Source organism: Colobus angolensis, unplaced genomic scaffold, assembly GCF_000951035.1.
Source record: "Colobus angolensis palliatus isolate OR3802 unplaced genomic scaffold, Cang.pa_1.0 Scaffold786, whole genome shotgun sequence".
In the NCBI taxonomy this organism is placed as follows: domain Eukaryota; kingdom Metazoa; phylum Chordata; class Mammalia; order Primates; family Cercopithecidae; genus Colobus; species Colobus angolensis.
The window spans coordinates 7,097-14,631 of record NW_012121665.1 but is presented as its reverse complement, the minus strand read 5'-3'; the positions used below and the strand labels follow the sequence as shown (position 1 = coordinate 14,631).

The following is a 7,535-nucleotide window of genomic DNA, read 5'->3' as shown; positions in this document are numbered from 1 at the left end:
GCCAGGTGCTTCTGGGGAGGCCACCACCATCCTGGGCTCTGGCAGGTTGGGGCACCACAGAGCCAGCCTTCCTGACAATGCCGTCTGTCCCAGTGGCTCACCAGAAGCCACAGCGCCCAGATTAGTTTTCTGTTGATAGAAGATTTTAAAGTATTATGCTACATAATTTTACGCTTTTTGAAGAGGCTCTTAAGTCTCTTTAGCTCAGCTGCTACTCATGGCATCTCTCTAATGTGCTTGAAGACGGTCAGATCTGTGGGGTTCCCACCCTCAGTGAAGACCTGTGCTTCCCTGCTGGGTCTATTTTCTGGTGTCTTTGCCTGTTGGTTGCCCCTGTGACTGGTGACCTCATGCCCTCTGGTGGACGCCATGCTGTCTTGCTCATTGAGGATTGGAAAACTGGAAAATTACACTCGATGAGGATAGGCGGTAACATTGGTTCTGTGTGGCACTGTCATCACCCGCACTTGAAGGTGAAGCCATGTTTCAGAAAGTACAAAATGTGGCCCCATCCCTTGGCTGCCAAGTGGCTGCCAAGCAGCCTAGTGGCAATGTGAGCCCGAGTGGACGACACTGTGATGAAGGACAGGGTGGATTCAAGGGCCCCTTCCCAGCTCAGGGATTGACTGCAGGGCTGGTGGTAACCAGGGCTGAGAAGAACCTGGAGACATGCTGGGGCGGGGCCGGGTGAGAGCCTGGAGAGAGCCTCCACCTGTCCTCATAGGGCCTGGGGGAGACATACTGAGGAGGGGGCACCTGCCCCTCCACTCTACCTCACCATTGTCCCCCAGCCACACTGGCATCCCTGGTGTCCACCGGGCACTTTTCACGTGTCTCTTCCTTAACCTTCAGAACCTCTTCGTGAGGACCGTATTGGATTTGCATTTCCAGAGTTGAGGGAAGACTCTGAGCCTGGGAGACTCCACAGGGCGGGGTCCACACTCTATGACTGACGCCACAGTTGAGCCCCAGCAGCTTGGACTTCAGAACCCAGAGTGTTCCGAGCTCTGAGTTGCTCTGGGCTGGCGGTGCCCTGTGCCAGCTGCACTGAGGCAGCCGTGTGCCTGCTGGTCCTACAGGATTCGCCACCTGAAACCAGAAGCAGATTAGGATTTCCCAAATTGTCTCTAGCCCTGATGGGTGACATCTCCACTGTTTTAATAAGGCAATAATCGCAGCTACCACTTCTGTGGTGGGTGCTGCCATGTGCCAGGCATCTTTCTGGATACTTGGCATATGTGAACACACACATTTACAATGGAAGCTTGTGAAGCACAGAGAGGTTAAGTGACTTGGTCAAGGTCACACAGCAGTAAGTAGTGGAGCTGGAATTTGAGCTGAGACAGTCTGCTCAATGGCTCAGGCCCTCAGTGCTGGCATCATGTCACATACAGTGAGATGACTGAAGGTGGGAAGAAGGTGGGGTGTTGATTACATGGAGTACACATAGCCTTTGTAGTAAGCTGGAGCCTGTGGCCACCAAAGGTGGATTTGTGCATGAGCCGAGGACAGGTTTCTAATGTGCCAGATGAGGTGAGTAGGAGATTATGCACCTGTGTCTTCAGCCTTGTCCTCCCCGTCTTTGTCATCTCCTGAGGATGGAGCATCTGTCATGTGCACACTGTGTGGCACCACTCCTGCTGGGTGAGTCGTTGCTGCTGCAGGCCCCCAGTGTCGTCGTGAGAAGCAGTCAGCACCTGCAGCCGCTGGGGCTCCACCAGGATGCATTTTGAGGACACTAGCTCTGCACCATCCTTAACCCAGACAGTGGGCCCCATGGGACCACCTTCAGGCAGGGAGCAACTCAGCCCTGCGGTGTCCCCGATGCCAAAAAACAACTGCTCCTGCTGGTTTCAAGATCTCCACGGGAGGCTGCAGCAGGTCTTGAGTGAGGGAGGATCGGCTCCCAGAGCCTGAGGTCCTGCCAGACAACACTCATACCAGGGGCTGGTAAATAATCCCCAAAAGGACCCGGGGCAACATTTTCAACTTTGCCAACCAGTTTCTGTACCAAAGACTTAACTCTGCCCTTGCAGCATGAAGCAGCCTTCCAGAGACATCCTGCTGGTCTCCCCCTGTCTAGACATCCTGCTGGTCTCCCCGAGACAGGCTGCTCCCAGTCCTAGGGGATCTGAAGTAGCGCCTGAATGGCCACAGCCATGCAAAGCACTAGGGTACAGGCCAGGGTGTCTGTGGCAGGGGCTGGGGCTGCAGTTTGTCAGGCAGTGTGAACAGGCATGCTGCTCCCCACAGCTTAGCTTGGCACTAGCAGGAGGAGAGCGTCCCTTAGAAGCCTGGGGGCCACTGGAGCCCGACTCAGTGTGTGCAACTCCCGAATGGGCTTGGTGCCCATAAACCCAGCACCACTGTGGGCTGTTGACCCACCAGGGCATAGTGCACCCCAGCTGAGCCAGCTGTCCTTGACCCACCGGGCCTCAGACCATGACCAGCCCAGCTGGCTGGGGCACAGGGACACTGGAACAGAATTTTAAGAATGAGTTCACTGAATTTGGTGGGGGGATTTCTTGAATTGTTTCTCTAATCTATTTGGACTTAAAGGCACAAATGACTCTATTTCCAGTAGTACAGAGAGTGTGAATACTCAGAATATCACCATCGGATAGACCTAATCAAATACTTATAAGGTCTGGGTGATCATGTATTTGACACCTTAGAAGACTTTGTTAAACTAGCAAGTATAAGGTGATTGGCTGATTTTTGCCAGTTGTGCTGGACAAAATGGGGGAAAAAAAGATGACCTCAAGGCCGCAAACTTCTAGCTCATGAGCCACGTAAGTCACCTAAAAGTTTCTGTTTCCTTTGAATGAAATCCTAATCTCCTGTAGCTGCAGGGCTGAACTTTCTGAAAAATAACCACAGAGTCTCATTCTGTGGGTGGCTAAATTACAAAACAAAACAAATCGCAGACTCAAAGAATATCTGTTATTTAAGTGAAGTCATTGATTGGGAATAAATGCTATCCTGAAAATCAGAATGGGGACATCTGGGCAGATCCTGATGAAACTAAAGACACTGAACTCCTAAAGTCCTCTGAAAATTATTTGCCAGCTACATTCAACCACATTTGGTGAAATTAATCCAGTTTTCCCTAACGAAAAAGTACTGGTCTTCTTTGAGGTATCTGCCCTCAAGACCCTGTGATTCCACTCCACATTTACCCCCAACACCCCTCTGTGATTCCAGATCTGTAAATAGCCTTGAGTCCTAGCATGTCCTGAAAGGTGTGGTGGAATGTGTCAGTAAGATGATTTAGAGAAGCAATGTGACAATGTGATGAAAATAATTAAAAATGTTTAAAAGTCTGTGTATTAATATTTATCGTTTGAGTAGCCTATGAATTTTCTAAAATTCTAAATATAGAAGAATCTCTCTATATAAAGATGCTTGTCAAAACATTATTTACAACAAGACAAAATGAAAGCAGATGGATCCAAAAGAAGTTGGGTTACATCTTCTTATCTGAAGTGGGATGCAGCTTGTAAAAGTGTATAAACTTTGTGCAAAGTTTATAACATGGAAAACTACTTGTATAATAATACATTCAAAAAGCAACATCCAAGATAACCCATAACATATGAATGCAACTTTGTAAAATGACAGCATATATAAATATATATATATAGAAAATAACAAAATGAAAATGAGCACCACTGCACAAGACAGCTCCGGGGACCACCATTTGCACTTCAGTCTACAAAGGTTCAACAATATAATAGCAGTGATTTTTTAAAGAAAGGCCTAGGTGATGTTTCTGTCTGTGCATTTTAAAGTCTTCTGTGATCAAATAGGGTTTCACTTTTCCAATATGAAAACATGTATTTTAACATTTAAAATAAAGCATTTGAAGTAAAACAACAATGAAATGAGGCCAGACATGGTGGCATGCACCTGTAGTCCCAGCTATTCAGGAGGCTGAGGCAGGAACATTGATAGAGCCCAGAAGTTCAAGGATGTAGGACACTATGATCACAGCTGTGAATAATCACTGCACTCCAGCCTGGGCAACATATCAAGACCTTATCTTAATAATAATAATAATAATAATAATGTTCACAATCTTCTTTCTGCCTCAAGCTAAAGCTGCTTTCTCATTTGAACCCAAAGGGCAGAAATGCCTAGTGAGTGCTCCACCAGAGAAAAGAAATGAGTTCTTCCTTCACAATCCATGATCCAATTTTTGGTTATAGAGTTCAGCTGAGCAATAAAGGCAACACTAAGAACACCATCAATATATAGATTATTGATTGTCATGTATGTGTTCGTGTATAAATGTGTACCCCTGAAAGAGGGAGATGGATTCTTCCATTTCATAGATGAAAATCTGAGTCCCTGTGAACTTTGAGGCTTGTTCTGGGTTCACTGAATGTAAACCTTGAGAACTGGGAGACACTCAGCCTCCTGCAGAGCCCACCTACGCATAAGCCAAACCAGTGGAGACTCCTCAACAGCAGGAAGGGCAACTGAGATCCAGGAATGTCCACACTTGTAGAGGGTCCATGTCCAGTGGAATACAACTGAAGGATGGGCGGAGGGTAGAGTCTAGCTGTTTCCTTCAACTGGGGGTGGCAGATGTGTGGGTCAGTCAGCTACCCACGAGGTGTATCATATTCCCAGGGCTGTCTTTCATTCCTCTGTGGAGAACTCCATCCTGCACAGACAAAAACCATATATTCACTGGTAAGCAGGATCGCTTTTAGAAATGCAAACATAACTTCCCTAACATTAAAGTCAAACATTCTTTCTCCCAGTGAATCATCTTATTTGGATAATCTCCTAACTTCCCCTGAAGTTAGCCCCAGAGTTGCATCTGAGCATTTGGATCCAAGACAGAAAGTCATTTTGGGATTTGGACCTGGCTGATCTTGGACCGTGTTCTGAAAAGGACGCTTTCTACTTGCAGAAGAGCAAGGGTGAGCTCTCAATAGGAGATGAAATCGTGAGGGGAAAAGACAGATGGGCAGATTCCCAAGCAAACTTGGAATATATTTGCCAGCCTCTTTTCAGTTGTGATAAAATACACATCAACACAAAATTTGCCATTGTAACCATTTAAGTGTACAATGCAGTAACATTTAGTAGGTGCACAACGTTATGCAACCATCATCACTATCAAGTTCCAGAGCATTTTCACCACCGTAGAAGGAAACTCTGTACCTGTTAAGCAGTTACCTTCCACTCTCCCCTGCCACCAGCCCCTGGCACCCATTAACCCAGTTTCTGTCTCTCTAGATTTGCTTCTTCTGAATATTTTATTAAAATGGAATCATACAATATATGGCCTTTTGTGACTGGCTTCTTTCATTTGACATGCTTTCAAGATTCATCCAAGTTGTAGCATGTATGAGTACATTATTCCATTTATGGTCAAATAATATTCCATTGCAGAATAGATTACATGTTGTTTATCCATTCATCAGTTGATGGGCATTTTCTATTAAATTAAATAGAGAAAAACAAAAGAGGAGTTACAAATTATCACCCCCCAAAAAATACTTTTCTATTTACCTATGAAGTTACTTTTAGCTGTGTACTTCTTTGCTTCATATCGCTTCAAGTTGCTATCTAACATCCTTTTATTCCAGTGTGAAGCATCCCTTTTAGCATTAACTGTAGAATAGGTTTACCAGAGACAAATGCCATCCGTTTTTATTTACCTGTGCATGTCTGAACTTCTCCATTATTTCTGACAGAGAGTTTTGACAAATATGCAACTGTCAGTTGAGACACGTTGTTTTTTTCTTTCTGAACTTTAAGTTTGTCATGCCAGTGTCTTCTGAACTCCATGGTTGCTGAAGAAGATTTGGCCGTTAATCTCATGGAGGATCCTTGTACTATATGAGTCCCTTCTCTTGTTGTTTTCAAGATGCTCTGTTTGTCTTTGACTTTTGACAATTTCATTATAATGTTTCTCAGTGTGGACATCTTTGACTTACTGCTACTTCAAATGTTTCAGTGTGTTGGATACCCAGATTCATGTTTTTAATAAAATTTCAGAAGTTTTGGGTCATGATTTCTTCAAATACTCTTTCTCCCCTCTTCTTCCTTCTCTCTTTTGGGGACTCCTAAAATGCATATACTTGATTCTGTCTCTCAGATCTCTTCTGTTCATTTTTCTTCATACTTTTTCCCTTCTGCTCCTCAAATGGGCAATTTCAATTGGCCTGCTTTTGGTTGGCTGGGCCCTCAGCAGTGACAGCTGCCAGGTCAGCCTTGGTGAGTGGCGACTCAATTGCTGTGCCCATGCAGTGTCCATCGCAGCCACCACGGCCACTTTGTGCAGGGACTCCATGAGCAAGCCCTGTGGGCTTCTTTTGCTTTACAGGAAAGTTGACGCAGGCTGGTGTCCAGTGAAGAAATCCCAGGTGCATGGAAAGGAGAGGAGGACCTCAGGGCTGTGAGTGATCTGCAAAAGGAAGTGCATGGACCACCAGGTGGCGCTGCCGCGCTGCTCCTGCTCCCAGGAGGTGAATGCTCAGGACGAGCTTTGAGGTGGAGAGAGGGATGTCATTGCTCACCCTCCAGGTTCAAAGTAAAAACCTTCCGGCCAATCTTGGCTGCGCGTTCTGGTGTAGCGAGCGGGCTCAGAGGTACTCACCGCTGCTGTTATGGTTCATTTGCTAAACTGCATCGTCGCTGTGCCTCAGAACATGGGCATTGGCAAGAACGGGCACCTGCCCTGGTCGCCACTCAGGAATGAATTTAGGTATTTCCAGAGAATGACACAGACTCTTCACTAGAAGGTAAACAGAATCTGGTGTTATGTGTAGGAAGATCTGGTTCTCCATTCCTGAGAAGAATCGACCTTTAAAGGATAGAATTAATTTAGTTCTCGGCAGAGAACTCAAGGGACCTCCACAAGGAGCTCATTCTCTTGCCAGAAGTCTGGATGATATCTTAAAACTTACTGAACAACCAGAATTAGCAAATAAAGTAGAGATGATTTGGATAGTTGGTGGCAGTTTTGTTTATAAGGAAGCCATGAATAACCCAGGCCATCTTAAACTATTTGTGACAAGGATCACGCGGGACTTTGAAAATGACACTTTTTTTTTTTCCCAGAAATTGATTTGGAGAAATATAAACTTCTGCCAGAATACCCAGGTGTTCTCTCTGATGTCCAGGAGGAGAAAGACATTAAGTTCAAATTTGAAGTATATGAGAAGAATGATTAATATGAAGGTGTTTTCTGGTTTAAGTTGTTCCCCTTCCTCTGGAAAAAAAATTATATATTTTTACATGAGAAGAAAAAGACTTGTTGACTTTAGATCTAGGAATAATTATTTCTAAGCAACGTGTTTTTATTCCGCACTAATCTTGAATATATCAGATACCATTTATGAAACATTCTTGCTATAACTAAGTGCCTCTCCAAGACCCCAACTGAGTTCCCGCACCTGCTACAGTGAGCTGCCATTCCACACCCATCGCACATGGCACTCTGGCCAGTCCTCGACATTGTTCGGCTTTTCAAATGTTGGTAGTATTTATTAAAGATGAAGATGCACATACCCTCC

General features: G+C 45.3%; 1 pseudogene; it reads left to right on the top strand.

The window, feature by feature from the left end:
* The first annotated feature begins 6,474 nt into the window (after positions 1 to 6,474).
* On the top strand, positions 6,475 to 7,193 carry LOC105502260 (annotated as a pseudogene).
* The last annotated feature ends 342 nt before the right edge of the window (positions 7,194 to 7,535 follow it).